General features: G+C 38.7%; 1 long non-coding RNA gene across 1 annotated transcript in view; it reads left to right on the forward strand.

Annotated features, from left to right (window-relative positions):
- LOC125934670 (uncharacterized) overlaps nucleotides 1-18,068 on the forward strand; it is a 207,625-nt gene that overhangs the window by 37,768 nt on the left and 151,789 nt on the right. The window contains exon 3 of the long non-coding RNA XR_007461485.1: nucleotides 6,265-6,404. This is a non-coding gene — a long non-coding RNA (uncharacterized LOC125934670). The remainder of the gene's footprint in view (nucleotides 1-6,264; nucleotides 6,405-18,068) is intronic.

Genomic DNA, 18,068 nt, shown 5'->3' on the forward strand with positions numbered 1-18,068 from the left:
CCCTAAGCTCAGGTGGAGGGTAGAAAGGCAAGCGATCTTTCCTTAGGGGTTCAAAGAGGGAGAGACTGATCAAAGAACACCGCAGAGCTAGACTATGAAGGGTCTGGGTGCCTAGCACCAGTTCACTGTGTTGTTTGTAATGTATGAATGCTGACAGAATCAGAAATGACTGGATTTGGGGTTTAAAGAAATGGATACCTCAATTTCTTCTTGGCTGCGTCATCCATATGTCCACTTTGGACTGCCTCTCTTCCACATCCTCTGTTGGGCACACCAGACTCTCCCAGCAATTCCCCGTAGGCTGGCAGAAGGGACTGCCCATGAGAAATGCCCAATAAAATATGTCACTTGACTTTAAGTTTTCCAATCGAATGACCCCAGTAGGATCAAGCGACTTTTCTCCCAAAGCACAGATGGCAATGGAGGAAGCAAGAAAAGCGGAGGGCCCTTGGCACACAAGCATTTCATTTATATCTTATCTTTGAGCAGTAAATCCCACCAACGCTCCAGTGTTCCACTTGTAGGAATACTCACACATACCCACTGAGAAGACCTGCCTTACCTTCCAAACTCATGTGTGACAGATGCAGAGGAATCAGGGGGGAAGAAGTGAACATTTCCATATCTCACTAGTGAAATAGTTAAAACTGGAGCAAAGCCATTCCGAATCAATAGCCCTTCTTGGCTGTCTGCCTTAGGGAAATTGCTTCAACTCCTTGAATTTCAGTTTCCTCACCTCACTTCTAAAATGTGGATAATAGTAACTATGCCACTAGAAGTTTTACTCAGGTGTTCAGTGTCATCTTGTTTGGTTTTAATGTTATAGAAAGATGGGAAGTTCAAAAGGTAATGTTCCTGTTCTCTAGCACATTCCACATGTCCTGTATTCAGGAGTTTTGTACTCCCTGGTTCCTAAAGGAATTACGTTTCTTTGTATATTAGGCATTCCCCTCTGCCAAGGCCATCACCACCCAGAGCTTTGTTTGGAAATCAGACATAGCTGTGGACAGGAAAGAGGAAATTAAGTGGCAGCTGATTTTTAGTTATCTCAGGTGGGTTAAGCAAAATTTGATTTGAATTAAAAAATTAAAAGCATGTGATAGTATTGGTACATCAGTGTTATGGAAGAAGTTCATATCGGAGTTAATGTAAGGGCTGAAATCAGCATATGTGAAAGTACCTAGCCCAGTGCCTGACTCAAAGCCTGGTCTCAAAAAGTGCTTATTTCTCTTTTCTGCCTGTTTATTTGTACTTTGTTATTCAGGAAATGCCTGTCAGTTGAGCCATTTGAAATCCAAATATCTACCTTCTATTTAGACCAGCTATCAACAAACTGGATCACTTGTACCCCTAGTGTGCACAGAAACTCCTAGAGGGGTAGAGTGGGTTGAGAGAGATTTAGGGAATATGTTTCTAGATCCTCAAGCTCTACGTTTACTTTTTCCTATAATTGATCAGCCTGAATTAGATGTCATTCTAGGTCTCTTTCCCCATTTTCCTTTCATAATCACCCTTCTACCACTTGACAGAAGAGAGGCATACCTCCCACCATTTCTGAATCTTACTGAGTCGGAATACTGTGTTGCCTGGGGAGAGGTTCTCAAATAAAGCAAAAAACAGAAATGGGAAAAATATGTGTTGGCAGAAAAGGAGAGCATTTGGTAAAGGAAGGTGCAATGAAAAAAATCTAGAAAGAGAAATGTAGGCTCAATTTGTGAGGTTTTCAAATCCTTGGCTGAAGGATTTCTCCCATATGCACTGAAGAGTCTTTGTAGAAAGCAAGGAAGTTGCCAATGCCTCTGCATCTTGTAAAAGACTGTCATTGCTCTGATGGCCTTCCTATTGCAACAGAGCCCTACATTTCCCATGAGATATTTTGTAAAATATGTAATATATATTTTGTAACAAATATATATGTTATATGATATGTAGTATATATTGTGTTTATATATTATTACAAGATATATGTCTAGTAAAATTTTACTTTTTTATTCAATAATTATCAAATTTTGTAATATATTTATGTTGTTTGGAACAGTTTTGTGCTACTAATAATCTTAATGTGTAATTCAATCTAGAAGAAATTATAAACATAAGAGTATTATGGAAATAGGAAATTAAAAATATAAATACATATTTGAATAACATGTATACTTTTGTCGTAGAGAACTATGATAGGGTGATCAACAAAGCATGGAGATGTATTTCTTTTTTTTTTTCTTTCTTTTTTAAATGTTTACTCTGAGAGAGAGAGAGAGAGAGAGAGAGAGAGAGAGGAGTGGGGGAGGGGCAGAGAGAGAGAGAGAGAGAGACAGAATCCGAAGCAGTCTCCAGGCTCTGAGCTGTGAGCACAGAACCTGAAGTGGGGCTCGAACCCCTGGACCTCTAGGTCATGACCTGAGGGGAAGTCAAACGCATAACCAACTGAGCCACCCAGGTGCCCGGAGATATATTTCTTTGAACAAATTCTATGAGGGCATTCTCTTTAGTGACTAAAAAGTAACAGTGTGAAATATATGTTAAAAGCAGTGTTCATTTACCTACTTTCAAGTGGATGGATATCAAATCATTGTAGCATTTAGATTTCATTGGACAGATGTATAAAGAGAGTTTTGTTTTTATATGTTACTATTTACAATACACTGGAAATAACCTTTGCAATGATTTAAATTTATGATGAGAAATTTTAAAGGACAGAAGTTAAAAATGTGTGAATGGGTACTTAACTTTCAAACTTTGGAAGTAAATAATCCAAAAAATTTGAAGATTACTATTACAGGTAGCGTGCAAAATGCAGTTTGGTTAAGGCTGGTGCTCTCCTTACAGTGGGTAGCCAGGAGTAGGTGGGGAGAAGTGGGGAGAAATGGGGAGCAGTGAAGCAGGGGAAATTGTACTACTATATGTAGTACAGTGGACCTACCATAGAGGGGCGCTGGAGGACTGGAAGACAGAGAGGCGTCGGCTGGGATGGGCGGGACACGAGTGGCTCTTGGAAAAAGCGCGGGGCAAACAAAATGGCGGCCGTTCGACTGAAAGTGGCGGCTCCGCAGAGATTTGGCCAGGTTAGTGACAGCGAATTGGTTTGGAGCAACAGCTGCTTCAGGACAGGCTTCCAGCGAGATGGGACATGAAGGGGTTTCAGCCATGCCCCGTGGGTGAGTTGGAGTCAGTGCTAGTGGAAAGGCGTCTTTTTTTTTTTTTTTTTTTTTTCACTTGGGAGATGCGGAAAGGCCCGTTTCTGAACACTCATGGCTCAACTAACACAGAGCAGTCTGTGTGTCTTACACATAGAAGTGAGAACACCTCAGAATTTCACACACTACTTAGGAAAAGGTGGAAGGTGTTAGTTGGTTGCCATGAATGGGTTTGCCAACCGAAGAAGCCCAGGGACCCTTGGTGATTATGATGACATCCGTGTAAATACGAACTCGCTCTCCAAAGCCAATCGATATTTGGTTAATTCAACTTCTTAACTTTGGGAAAGAGTACTCATATCTCAGAGTTCTCTGATCTGCTGGGAAAGTAGGGGCTATTTTCCATGAAAGTAGTGACCTGGGAGAGTTCCTGCAAGGTTTCACAGATTATGGCACTGCAGAGACAGTTTCCTAAGTCTTGATTTCAGGTGTTCAGTTGCAGCTTGTTTATCAGATTTGAAACAAATCTAACTAGTCAAGTACAAACATAAAAATATCCCCAAAACAAAAGTACCTGTTTAGATTATCTCTAATTTCACATTATCTAAACCCTGATTTCTATTCCACGTTCTCCCTTTCTTTTAGTAAATGAGTGATCATATGATTTTATTTATATTTTGTGAATACTCCCAAGTTTCCCAGAAGCTACTTTTGCCTATAGAGGGAAGTCTAACTTTTTAGTCTGGTATCAGAGGCCTCCATAATTTGCCTCAATCTATATTTCTTATTTTATTTTTCATCATTTTCCCATGTGAAACAGCGGCTCAGTCTGGCTGTTTCACTGCCATCTGAATATTACATGAGGGTACAGTAAGAGCCAGATTAATATACAAACAAAGGATGGTAGAATATCACTTTTGATAAGGCGATAAAGGAAGGTTTCATAGAAGAGACGACATTTGAATTGATCTTTGACATGCTGGATTTTTTTTTTTTAATTTTTTTTTTAACGTTTTTTCATTTTTGAGACAGAGAGAGCATGAATGGGGGAAGGTCAGAGAGAGAGGGAGACACAGAATCTGAAACAGGCTCCAGGCTCCCAGCTGTCAGCACAGAGCCCTATGCAGGGCTCGAACTCAAGGACCGCGAGATCATGACGTGAGCCAAAGTCGGACGCCCAACCGACTGAGCCACCCAGGCGCCCCAACATGCTGGATTTTCAAGGCGTGGGCTTAGAGTAAAATACTGAGCTATTGGTGAGGAACTAGGTGTGGCCTAGCTTTCTAGGACATTTACTCCAATAATGAAGACACCAGGAGGTGAGATACCATTTGGCCTTTTCTTATTACATATCGCACCACAGTGGTAAAATCGCCTACATTAGATGTATATTTAGGTCTCTTTCCACACATGGAGTTGTGAAGTAGAACTTTCTGAGATCTGATCCATTACTAGGCAGAATTTGGTATAGGACACTTCTGTTTAGTATCCTATTTGTATTGGTTTATTATTACTATAATCACAGAACAATTCCATTCTTATATTTCACCTACAGTACTTTAATATAGGTGTTATCCAGAGTACCCCTGGGCAGGATGGTGATTCAAGTTTTTTTGTCAGCCTGAGATTAAAAAAAAAAAAAAAAAAGACCCTGAACAAGGAACCTGAGAGTACAGATTCTAGATCTGGCACTGCTACTGATGCTAATAAAAACAAGATAATTATTTTTCCCCTCAATTTCTGCACTGGGGAAAATATACAATAATAACTTCCTTGCCTATTTGTAAAAGTGCAGTAAATATATGCAAAAATATTTCCAAGGAATTAAAAAAATCGCTAAAATGTAAAGGATCAAATTCCAGGCTCTTTGTTTTCTCTGAAGGTATAATTAGGAAATCTGAAAAACAGCCATTTATTTAAATGCATTAGGTGCTATAGGTAAAGACCATGAGAGCTGGGACTTTGTTTCTCTTATATTTCCAGTGCCTAAATAGTGTCCGTCACATAGTAGGTATTCATTGTATGTTTCTAGAATGAAGGAATGAACAAGTGACTGGAGGCATTCAGGGGCCTCCTTCTAGCTGGCTGACCTGGCCGCCAAAGCTCTGTGTCCAGGTGTCTGGCTGAGTGGAGTCTATGAACTGTGTGTTTGCTTAAGGATATCCTGCTTCCACCTGCTTTTCTCCCTCACTGTTTTATAATGGTAATAGATAACATTGCTTGGGGACCAAATCTGTGCTAAAAGCTGTGAGGTGCTTTACATAAACGATCGGTAATCCTCATAATCCTGAAAAGATGTGCATCCTTATTTTAAACATCAGAAACTCATGCTCAGAGAAACTAAGTAATATACTAAAAATCATAGCTCATGCATCAATTTGGATAGGCTAGGTTATGCTGTAGTGGTAAACAACCTACACATCTCAGTGACTTAAAATAAACAAAGGCTTATTTTTTGTTTTTGTTACATGTTCACAGTGAGTCAGCAGGAGGGCCCTGCTCAATGTAGTGGGGTCATTGATGTAGCAGAGCCGCAACCATCACAACTCTTGCTATACCACAGGAAAAGGCATCTCTACAGAGTGTCATACCAGCCATAAAAGCTTGGCCTAGAAGTGACATACATCCCTTCTTCTCACAAAACATTTGCCGGGGTTCGTCATATGACTCCACCTAACCATAGGCAAGCTAGGAAGTGTAGTCCTATCATATGCCTGGAAGATAGAGTGAGAAATTTGGGAGGCAGTGCAAATGACTACCAGCTCTAGTAAGTGGAAGGCTTGGTTTCTGAATCCAAAAATTATCTGACTCCAAAGCCAGATTTCACAAAACCGCATTGCTTTACTCAGTTTACCTAGAATTCTGGAATTGTGAAATATCTATATCATTTGACTTTCTGTTGCTTTTCAGTGAGGGTTGTCTTCTTGAAGCAACCTAGGCTGAATCTTCCTGAACTGAGAATAACTCTTCCTTCTCAGTTGTCATAAGGTGAATCACGACCCCTTTGGCCTTTGGCAGATGAGGACTTGAAAGGCAGACCCTCTGGGGTAGGCACTGTCCCCAACCATGCTCTCTTCTGCTTGTGTATCTGTAGCGGAAATGTTATTAACATCATGTTTTGCTATTCTAGTTCCACAGCTGCTGGAGTGACTTAGCAGTTGGCTAGGCATACCCTGAACTACAGAAGATGTATGCTGGGCCAGAAGCAGGCCTTCTTCCTGCAGACTTGGAAGGAGCTGATGACAAAGGCCTGCCAACAGTGCTGTGACTGTAAGTTAGGATCATTCACATTTCCATCTTTGTAGGCAGCCTGTGATGTGAATTTGGAGGCTCCCCAGCAAAGAGCCATGAATTAGAAGTCAAGAGCTTTGAAGTCATTCCTGGCTCTATCATCACTAGTTGTGTGACCTTGGGCAAGTAATTTAATCTTTCAGAAGTCTGAGTTTTCTATCTGGAAAAAGAATATCAATTCCAACATCCAGGTTTTTAAGATGAAAACTGCCAATTTGTGCAAAATGTGAATGGCTGACATCTGAACAACACTTAATATTTTACAGAGCTTTTCTTCCGCTACCCTGCTATGCAGACATAATTACTGTGATTTCCTCATTGAAGAAACTCAGTCTTGTAGGATCAGGTGAATTGCCCAAGGTCTCACAATTAATAAATAGCAGAGGTAGGACTTGAACATGTCTTCTGTCTCCAAATATGATATTCTTTTCCCTGATCTGAGTCATTGACTAGGATGATCCACAGGATGTGAAAAAGAACATACAAGTAAAGAGAATGGGTAACAAAGAGAAAAACAGTAGATTTGAACTCTTGAAGATGAAGTTTGAATCCATTTATTGGTTTATAGTCCTGGAAAAGCCACTTCCTCTCCTCCCCTCCCCTCCCTCTTTCTTTCTTTCTTTCTTTCTTTCTTTCTTTCTTTCTTTCTTTCTTTCATGTTTGGCAAAAGTAGGTAGGGCTTATAGTTATCTGGTGCACACTGGTATAGCCATACTGAATATTAAAATATTGAAATCCTTCTGTATTGTTTGGTGAATAGCTACTCTAACTGGCCCCTCCTTTAAGATCCCCACCTATCTCCTCTTTTAGTAATAAAAACATCAGTGTGGGGCTCAGCAGGAGGCATTAAGGACCCACTTCATTACAGGGCTATGGTTGGTCCCAAGCTATATTCATTGCTAAATATTTTTAATATGATTGATGAGTGGGGACAATAGTCATGTTCTTCCCAACTTCAGTGGGCTGCTCTTGAAGATCAGATAATATAAAACAGTGAAGATGGCATACCAGCTGTAAACCTTAAGGGCAATGTTTTTTAAAATATCATAGCAATGGTCTCTGGAAACAGAATTCTGTTGTATTGAAAATATCACATAGGTTTTTACCTTGGTGAGATTTGTTGCCTATTAGCCTATTCAAGATTCTGAGACATAAAGGAACTTATTTAAAATTTTTAACTTTGAATTTCCTAATAGTTGAGAATAGAGCTCATTTCCTCCACTATAATACACTTCTCACATCCTCTGCTAATTTTGTGAATCTAGGTTTTTGACCCTGAGCTTATTGTTTTCTCTATATTTACTTATTTTTGTATGGTATGTCTTTCTACGCACTGTCCCACAAGGTTCCTATCCCAGATGCTGCTTCAGTCCAGAGTCAGAGGCAGTCAATAACCTATGGCAGGTTTATCATAGAACAGAGGTTTCTGGAGTCTAATATCCTAGAAAAATAAGAACAAGGAAAATAGTACATCATCAATAACAGTTGTAGATATTTATTGAGTGTTTTTTATACGTGGAGGATGCTGCTGAGTGCTGTACATATTCTACTGGTCATGGTATTTGTCCCTCCATTTCACCCCACATGGTTAGTCTAAGCCATGGCGCAGCAAACTATGGCCCATGGGCCATCCATTCCTAGGCTTGTTTTTGGAAGAGCTAAGAATATTTTAAATATTTTTATAGGGTTGAAAAAAAGAAGAATATGCTACTGAGGTTGTATGTGGCCCACAAACCCTAAAATTGTTACTATTTTACCTTTTACAGAAAAGTGCCAATACATGGTAATCCCACTTTGCTTACTAGTGGTTGGAATAAAGTTAGGCATGTGGTCCATTCAGACCACAAATGGTTATTGAGGCCTAACCACTATTTTGAATGTTGAGGAGACATCAGTAAGCAAAACAGACAAAAATTCCTGCCCTTGTGTATTTTACTTTCAGTTCTAGTTAATGAGATATAAGTCTATTGTTGTTTGGTAAAGGCTTCTCACATTCTTGTAGGAAATAGTGAAAACGATATTCATTTCCAGTTTAGATGTTTCCCTCTTTAAATGTGATACTTCTAACTTATGATCACAAGGGAAGCCAGTTCGAGAGTCAACAACACATCAAGGGTGACCAAAGAGAAGGTTAAAAAGAAATTAATTACACTACTGAGTCAATAAACCTTGAAATCTGTCATAAGACTTCCCAATATTAAATTTTTCTTTAAGTCCTTTTAAATAAGTTTTCTGTTACTTGAATTAGCAAACAGCATATGTATACACATACATTATCTAATTTAATCCTCATGACAATCCTATGAAATATTTATCATTCTCATTTTACAGAAGAAGAATGTGAAGATCAGAGAAATTAACTAATTGCATAGTCAACACAGTAAGTGGTAGAGCCAAGAGGAAAACTCTGATCTCTGGGTTTTGCAGCTCTCTCTAAAACTCAGTCTCTCCTTCTTAAGGAATTCCTAGGCAGTAAGGATTGTTAGAGGTCAAGACAGGAAGTCAATATGGGGACAGTTTTTATGTCCTGAGCCTGTGTATATAACTGCATTACTGAGTTTCACCCTCTTTCTTAGACCTAGAATAATCTTTCTTTACCCCTATCCCACAATGAGAAGGCAGAGTTTTTCCATTTATTGAGAAGTCATTGACCTAAGACAGTTGTATTAATGTATGTAAGGAACCAGGCAGTGAAATCTCCCAGCAGGGAGCAAATCTTTCTTTGAATCTATATATAAGATCAATCTGTTTTCTCCATTTTTCCTATCACCATTTAGATTCCTTCTCACCTTGTTTACCTGGCCTGTGCTCAAACCACTCTGACCTTCCAACCCAATTTTCACACTGTAACTAGAAGATAAAGGCAGTTTTTCAATATGGCTTTCAACAAAGTCTGTTCAGCTTTATCTTTCTTCAAGCATCTTCTGCTTTGTCTGTTTCAGCCACACCAGCCTTTGTCAGCCATCAGCTTCTGCCTGCAATGATCATTCTTTCCTTCTATGCCCAATAACACCTATTTGTCTCTGGCTCAAGTTTTATTTTTTTATGCAAGCCTTTATTGATCTCCCTATTAGATTGACTCCTCACATTAGCCCTCACTGTGCCATGGCACATGGCACATGGCACAGTTATAGTGTTCTACTAGTTTGTGTGATTATCTGTTTAACCTGTGTACTGTATTTTATGTAGGAGACCAGTGGCCACATTTGTTACCATTGTAAACCCCTTGTCTAGTACACAATAGGTGCCCAATAAATAGTTGTGGAATGAATGTATAAATGTAAAGGCATCTTGTATTTGTTCAGTGATCTAAAGCATCAAGTAAATTCTAGAGCTCAGGTTGTATCAGTTTGAAAACCTGCAGGAAATACATGAGATCCTCAAATGGAACAATTGAGGAAAATTTAATTTAGGAACTGTTTATACAGGTGAAATAGGCTTAAGGGAAAGTAACAAAGGATGATAAAGCATCCTGGGGCTCGCAACAGTGGGGTTAGTACCCCTAAACCTGAATTGGCAAGTGAAGGGAGAAGTTTCATCCCAAAGAGAATAGGTGTGGTTCTAGAAGAGAGCCACAGGGTAGGAATGGTGGATATTGTAGATAAACCCAGCCAATTTGAAGGACCTCTCTATTGTCCATTGATGTCAGAATTAAAAGAAGAAGGAAAACATGGTTATCATTCTCTTTTCTCCCTCAACCTCCATCTAGTGCCTCCCAGTAGGTAAACCTAACTGAAAGCCAGAGGGTAGGGAACTAAATGATAGTCCATAAAGACCACTTCCCAGGGCACAAAGCTGAGTGGAAAATGGATCTGGCAGGACAAATAAAAAATATCCAGCCATTGGTCCTTGGGACAATTCCATATTTTGCTAAGATGATACTAAAGGGTAGCTTGAAAAGTTTTAATTTAATATAACAGAAAGGAATTACTAAAGTTAGAGTTTCATAGGTAATTGAAGCTACAGAAATTTTCTTATCATGGACATTCCATGATAACTGTGAATAAGTGAAAAGTACATGGGATTCTTAGTTAAACATAAGATCAAGTCATTGCTTTGCCACTACAAACTTTGGTAGTTTGGTGTTCTTGTTTGTAGAGTGAGGATTATAGTGCTCATGTCATAGGGTCATTTAAAAAATCCAGTGCCTGGCACATGGTAGGTGCTCATGAAATGGTAACTCCTGTGAGAAAGATATGTAGTTATTACCTGCTAGAGCCTTGCACTATGATAAAGTCTCTCCCTCAGAACTCTTGTTGTCATTAGGCAAGCAAGACCATCAGTGATGGAGAAATTAGAAACTAAGAAGGCCAGGGAATAATCGAATATCAATTGCAAGTTAAAATCCACAAGAAAGATTCAGGTCACAAGCCCTGCAGCTCTGCCATGTAACTGGACCTCTCCTCACCTTTGCCCCTTCCCCACCCCACCTCCCACCCACATCCTAGGATCTTTAAGGAACCTTCCAGTTCTAAAGACTAGTGCATTGTAGATCATGAGGATCATATACATCAGTCAACTACTGAGTCTTTCAGCTGTGTGCAGTTAAACCACAGGCTATTGAAGCCAATAATAGCAGGAGCAGTTTAGAACTCCTTAGTGGGAAGTTCTACCTTAAGACAGTAGTGACATCACACCACTTAGCTCAGATGCATTGTGTGACAGTGACAACTTTTCCCCCACTTAAGTGAACCCCTGTTTGCTTACTTGGTGCCAAATGGCTCACATATAAACACTGAAGGACAGATTAAAGACCACATTGTACTTTACTTTGCCATTTCGTGAAGGGCATTATTTTCCATATTGATAAAATCTGGAGGGAAGAATAAAGGACAATGGACTTTTATTTTAACCACTAAACACTCACTGTATCCCACAGAATGCCTTGGGCTTTGTTCTACCACTCTTGGTCTTGAGACTTTTGCCATTAGGAAAAGTAAAGGCATCTGGCTCAGAGTTTATCCCTAGGGGCATTGAGCAGCGTCCTGGAAGCTCATTGGAAAGGAGTAGGGGAATGAAACAGGAGAATTAGAGGGCCTACAGGACAAGTTGAGGTGATAGTTTTTATGCCTGGAGTCCACTGCCTGCAATATGATTCCTGCTCATCAATAGCCTGAGACATTCTGACAGAGAGGGGCAGATGCCACCAGAGCATTAGCGACACACTTAAATAAGCCCCATTTTACCCAAAGCCTTCCCTACTACTGCATCTGTCCTGTGTTGATCTCTGTCTTCTCCATATTTCTGTTTTCTCTATATTTTCTCCAAACAAGACTAGCAATCCTTCTATCCCCGCCTCTGTTTTCCCACTTATATTAATACCTTATGTTGTCTGAGTTCACTCTGGAGTTTGAAGACATATTGGGCAAGGAATTGAGACCTATTTCCAGGTTTAGCTTTGCTGTATATCCTTGATCATGCCCTTTTAAAACTTCCAGTTTTCTCAACTTTCAAGAAATATCTATTTGCTGTAGTTAACAGTGCTGAGAAACCAGGAAAATACATGTATGTACAGGGATTTTTTTTTTTTTTAATTTAAGGTAGGGGTGCCTGGCTGGCTTAGTCAGTTAAGCATCTGACTTCAGCTCAGATGATCCCATGGTTTGTGGGTTTGAGCCCCGTGTCAGGCTCTGTGCTGACAGCTCAGAGCCTGGAACCTGTTTCGGATTCTGTGTCTCCCTCTCTCTCTTCCCTCCCCTGCTCATGCTCTGTCTCAAAAATAAATGAACATTAAAAAAATTTATGAAAAAATAAAATTTAAGGTAAAAATTATTTACATACAGTGAAGTGCATATGTCCTAAGTATACAATTTGGTGAGTTTTAAAAATGTATATATCTGTGTAACCAGCATTCTAATTGAGATATAGTATATTTCTGTCATCCCAGAGACTTCTTGCACGTCCCTTTTATATCCTCTTCCAATGAATCCCTCTCATCCAGACTCTAACCACTATTCTGACTTCTGTTACTAGAGATTTGTTCTCCTGCCCGTGAACTTATTAGAAGCACTTTGAAAAGTGAAAGTCACTGTACAAAAGCTAGTATTATTACTATTTTGAAGCTAGATGGTATATTACTTAAAAGAAAAGATCTAATCTTTTACTTAGTACTAAGCAGAGAGCATGACAGATACTGATTCAGTTAGATAATGAATATGTATTAAAGTAAATAAAGTATAAATGACGTTGACCTGGATTCCAGGAAAGCTGAATTCTAATCTGCTTTGCCTTTATCCAGCTTTGTGTCCTTAGGCAAGTAGTTTTTTCTTTTTTAAAAACATTTTGACCCTAAGTTTTTCTTTTATTAAACAAAGAATTAGACGAGATGATGTTGTAGAGTACCTTCCTACTTTCAGAAGTTACTTAACTAATAATGATAATGACACTAAGATTTACTGAGTGCTTATTATATCCCAGCCACTATTCTATTTTTAAAAAATTTTTTAATGTTTATTTATTTTTAAGAGAGAGAGACAGAGTGTGAGTGAGGGAGGGGCAGAGAGAGAGAGAGAGAGGCAGACACAGAATCTGAAGTAGGCTCCAGGCTCTGAGCTGTCAGCACAGAGCCCGACATGGGGCTTGAGCTCAAAGAGCACGAGATCATGACCTGAGCTGAAGTCAGACACATAACTGACTGCGCCACCCAGGCACCTGTACCAGCCACTATTCTAAATACATTTATTAACCCATTTATCTTCATAACAGTCCAAAAGGCAAATTTTATCATCTCCATTTTACAGATGAGGAGATGTGGAGGTTAGTTAACTCTCATAAGGTCAAGTGGGCAATGCTAGGACCCAAGCAATGACCTAGACAGTGTAGTTCTAGAGTCTTCAACTTAACCACTAAATTCTGTTTCCAGTCATTGGAGTGATAAATCAATATAATGGTTGGGTGGGAAAAAGGAAAAAGCATGGGTGTGTGGTTAGGTAAAGGAATGGGTCACATTTCACAAGTTTCAAAATAAACTTTTTATTTTGGAAGTTTCTAAACATACACAAAAATAAGGAGTTCAGCAAACCTTCATGAACTCATCACCTAGTTTCAACAACCATCAATATTATGCCATACTCTTATTTTTACCTCTCTTTGAAACTATCATGAAAATTTTCAAACATACCCTCACAAGTAGACAGTATGGCATTTCACCCCTAAATACTCCAGGATGCATCTTAAAAAAAAAAAAAAAAACAGATTTTGAGCCAACTACAATGCCTTGTTACACCTAACAAAATTCATAATAATTCCTGATTATGTATTATTTAATATCAACTCCATATTCAGATTTCTCTGATTGTCTTATCATTTCCTTTTTGTTGTTTTTCCATTTAGAGCCGAAAACAGGTCCAGTCATTGTATTTGGTTATGTCTTTTAAGTCTCTTTTAATCTAAAATCCTCCCTGCTTTGAAGAGGGGAGCTTTAGGTGTTTTTTTGTTTTTGTTTTTGTTTTTGTTTTTTTCCTGAAGGAGGGGGAGACCATGGAGATACATTTCTAATTTTTTTTCCCCATGTATAGAAATGAGGTGATAGTTTCAGGAGAATAAAGTAAAATCACCCCTGCTTATTCCCATTTCCCAGGCCCCTCACCCCACCCTCTTACCTTATAAATGACCATCCTGCTTCTGTAAGTCATTTTCTTATATAAGTAGTATAATGTTGCTAGGAAGAAGCTGGTTGGATTTCCTTGCTCTTACCAGAAATAGAGAGTATATCACCACTGAAGGAAATTACTATTAATAGCTCTCAGCAAAACCCTTCCATTATAACAGGGATATGGTCTCAGTGAGGAAATTGACACTTAAAGATATGTCTATGTATACTTTTTTTTTTTTTTTTTTTTTTTGGTACAGGAAGGGGAAACAACAACATGGGGTTGTTTTCATTGCAGGCAGGGACTCTTTAAGGTCAGAACTGGCTCCAACCTGACTGAGTCTCATGGATCTATGATTTCTTATATTTGGAGTAGGCATCCAAAGAACCAAGTCCTTCTTCTTCAGAGTCTGCATTTGATAGGCACACACCTTATTACTCATAGAAATAAAGTCTTAGGAAAGGCCTAGAGAATAGTAAATCAAGTGTTTTCAAACAATGTTCCATGGGGCTCCATCCACGAAGGTACTTTAAATATTTTGCAAAAGTTTGGCTTGAATTTCACTTAAAAAAATGTGGTCAGTTCTTGATTCTGGTATTAGTCTTTATTTTGGCTTTCTTTTACAATGTCTCTCTTAGAATCCAGTTTTCAGTAGATCATACCAATACTAAATAATAAATTAGCTCCATCTCTTTATCAGACATCTCTGAAATAATGATTTCAAAACTGCTTTGGAGAAAGTACACAATCTTGATTTCAAAATAAATTTTTGAAAAGGTGCTTCCTTTTTGTATCCCTTGGTAAAATATCTTTTTGGAAGTCATTCTCTTTGGTGGATTCTGAAATCTAGGAAGTCCCATTTGGAAGTTAGAGAATGCCTACCTAGAGTAGAAGTTGGGTAAATCAGGGTTTTGTTTTTTTGTTTGTGTATACAGTAAAAATAATTTATTCATTAACTAAACATGCATGAACTAGCATGTATTTTATATGGCTACATATTTCTGTATATAAATGCATTTTAAATGCCTGAAAGAGCACATACCTAATCCAGTATTGCTTACATTGGAGGAAGTAGGGAGGGGAGCTGGGTTAGATAGGTGGGCAAGAGGACTTTGTTATCTATAATGTTTGATTTCTTTTAAAGGAGGATTTACTTATAATTGATGTTCTTAGATATTAACTGAAAAATAATGAGTTAAAGACTTATTAAATCATGTGAAACAGTTTTGAAGGACGAAAAAGGAAATTGAGATAATTGGCACAAGATAGCCTTACCCATGTCATGCTATAATTGCCTGACTAGTCTCTCCCCTTGTACTTCCTCCTGCTCCTTATCACAATCCCTAGTTTACTCACCACTAAGCAAAAACTTTCCACTACTTTCCACACACTTTACTCATTCTGATCTTGGGAAGAGCTGGAAACAGAAAGTCCAGAGACTGATCTTTGTGGTGTGGGGTGGTGTTCCCAGGCCTATTGTAAGATAGGCCTGGAGGCAAATGCTACTCATGTTCTTACCTACCTCTGCATCCTGAGTAAATCACTGGGCTTTTAGGATTTAGTTTCCTCATCTCTTAAATATAATTTTATCTACTTTGTAAGTATTGTACCGAGGTTAAGTAGTATATTGAAAATGTCCTGCACAGTGCCTTGTACATATTTATATAGTTAGATACAGTAAATTTTAGATTCCTCCTTTTTCAGTGTTTTGTTCTTCTACACCATGTAGGAGTTGATGATTTAAAAAAAAAAAAAAGTAAGAAGTGATCCTTGTCTAATAACTCTGTAAATAGTTAAATGCAGTCAAGTGGTTTGAATTCTATGATAGGAAGTACTGAAAGATGCGAAGAAAAGAGTGATACTAATAAGATAATAGCTACAATTAATCAAATGTTTATTCTGAGTTAGGCATTATGCTAAGTACTTTTTGTACTCTATTTTATTTAATTATCCCCACAACCCTTTTTTGGGATAACTATATTATCCTCGTTTTACAAGTAAGAAGATTACAATTCATTGATGTTAAACTTCTTGCCCCAAGTCACTTATCTACTCAATAACAGAATTGGGATTTGGTTTTGGGGTCTGCCTAACTCCAAAGCCCATGTTTGTAACCACTGCTTGGAAGTTGAGAATAGAGACAAGAAAATTTTATAAAGAAGTTTTATTAGTTCATCTATCTATCCATCCATCCACTCATCTTTCCTTTCACATATTTCAGAAAAGATTTAAGGTAGCTTTTAGAAAATTAACATTTCAATTAAGTCTTTAAAGACATGTGTGTCAATCGGGTAGGTAGGGCCAGAAAGGGCTTTCTTGACAGAGGCAATAACATGGGAAGTAGTATGAAAGTTTCCATCAACAAGTAGCTTGTGTGGCCCCAGAAGGTGAAAACAGAGGCTGGAGAGGTAGATTTGGCTGGATACCTTGACTGCAGTTTTACAAAACTGAGAATTTACTCTGTAGGCAGTAGAGAGTAAGGATAGTGGGTGTCATAAGACAACTAGTTTCATTAACGTAAAACCACACCTCATGTTTTGGCCCCTAATAGAGTCACCTTGATTGATTGTTCTCATTCATCAGACTTTATAAATAACATTTGGTAGTTTTCAGAAATCTAATCCAGTCTCCAAGGCTGAAGTTTTAATTCCATAGAGGCCTGGGGAAGGAATGTACCTCATCTTGTAAAGGCCATTTCCAAGGAGGAGTTTAAAAAAAAAATTATTTGCATATTGGAAATATAGCTGGAATATGTTTTCATTTTGAGGGTTAGGGTTGCCAGATTTAGCAAATAAAAATACGGGATGCTCAGTAAAATTTGAATTTTAGGTAAATAACAATGTTTTTATTTTAAGTATGTAATATTTGGGGTATACTTATACTAAAAAATGTTTTTTATCTGAAATTCATATTTATCGGAAATCTGTTGTTTAAAATTCAAAAGCAGGGTGTTGTGTTTTTCATCAGGTGACCCTATTGAGTTGGTTACTTTGTTCTGATATATGTAAAAATCCAGATTTATTAATCTGTAGTCACTCTTTCTATAACCCCTTTTCCCAAAAAGCTGAGTTCCTGTAGGACTCAGTGCCAGAAGAAATGTATGCTGTGTACAATGTACTGCTACTTCCCACACATAAGGACCTGAAAGAAGTTGACCCCAGGGCAATGAGAAACAAAAGAGGAAAATCAAGGCATGGGTCTCTGTGAAGTCTTTTTTTTCACAGCCGACCTTGGAAGTTTTGTATCCTCCCTGTGGCCTGGCAGCCTGGCCTGAGTAGTTTAATGCTTAAATTCTTTTAAGTGATTGTGTTAGTTTCCTTTTCATAAACCTTATCTCTTCCTTGGAATGTGTTTTAGTTTGCCTGGATGGAGTTGAGTATTCTGTTGGCTCCCTGAGTCCTCACGTCGGACTCTGTTTCTGTGGGATTTTTTTCTTTGCTTATTTGCTTTAGGAAGAGGCACACTGATAAAGGAGGGCAACCATCTGGAGGCCAGAGGATTCTCTGGTGCAGCTGCCCAGAGGGACCCTGCCTCCTCCTCAGGCTGCAAGGAGTTTACTTGTAATCATGGAATGTTTAAAACGAGAACCCCCTTAATAGGATCTATTACAATGGGGCATGGGAAGGGGTCCCTTTGAACCCCACTCAAAATAGTTTCACATTTTTTCTATTACACATTGGTAGTTTCCCTGAAAGATCATTTGATGAAAGGATTCTGCAGCTAGAAATAAGTTATGAAACTTTTATTATAGCTCCCCCCAACCCCATTACAAATAAGGAATCTGAAGCCCAGAGAGGTGAAGTGACTTAAGATAATCTAGTAGCAGAAGTGGGAAATACAAGCCCAGGTCCTCCAGCTCCCAGATGGTGATTTTTATTCAAGTGTACCCAGTTCCTAACACCATACCATGAGGAATCTGTCATTCACACTATGCACATTTCAGGGCCCAAGAGTTTCTTGGCTTTCCAGTACACATGCCTTCCCCCCTCCCCCCCACCTAGCGGCAATCAAAACCCTCTCCAACCTTCCCTGAGTTGTCGGGGGGGGGGGA

Source organism: Panthera uncia, assembly GCF_023721935.1.
Source record: "Panthera uncia isolate 11264 chromosome A1 unlocalized genomic scaffold, Puncia_PCG_1.0 HiC_scaffold_17, whole genome shotgun sequence".
In the NCBI taxonomy this organism is placed as follows: Eukaryota; Metazoa; Chordata; class Mammalia; order Carnivora; family Felidae; genus Panthera; species Panthera uncia.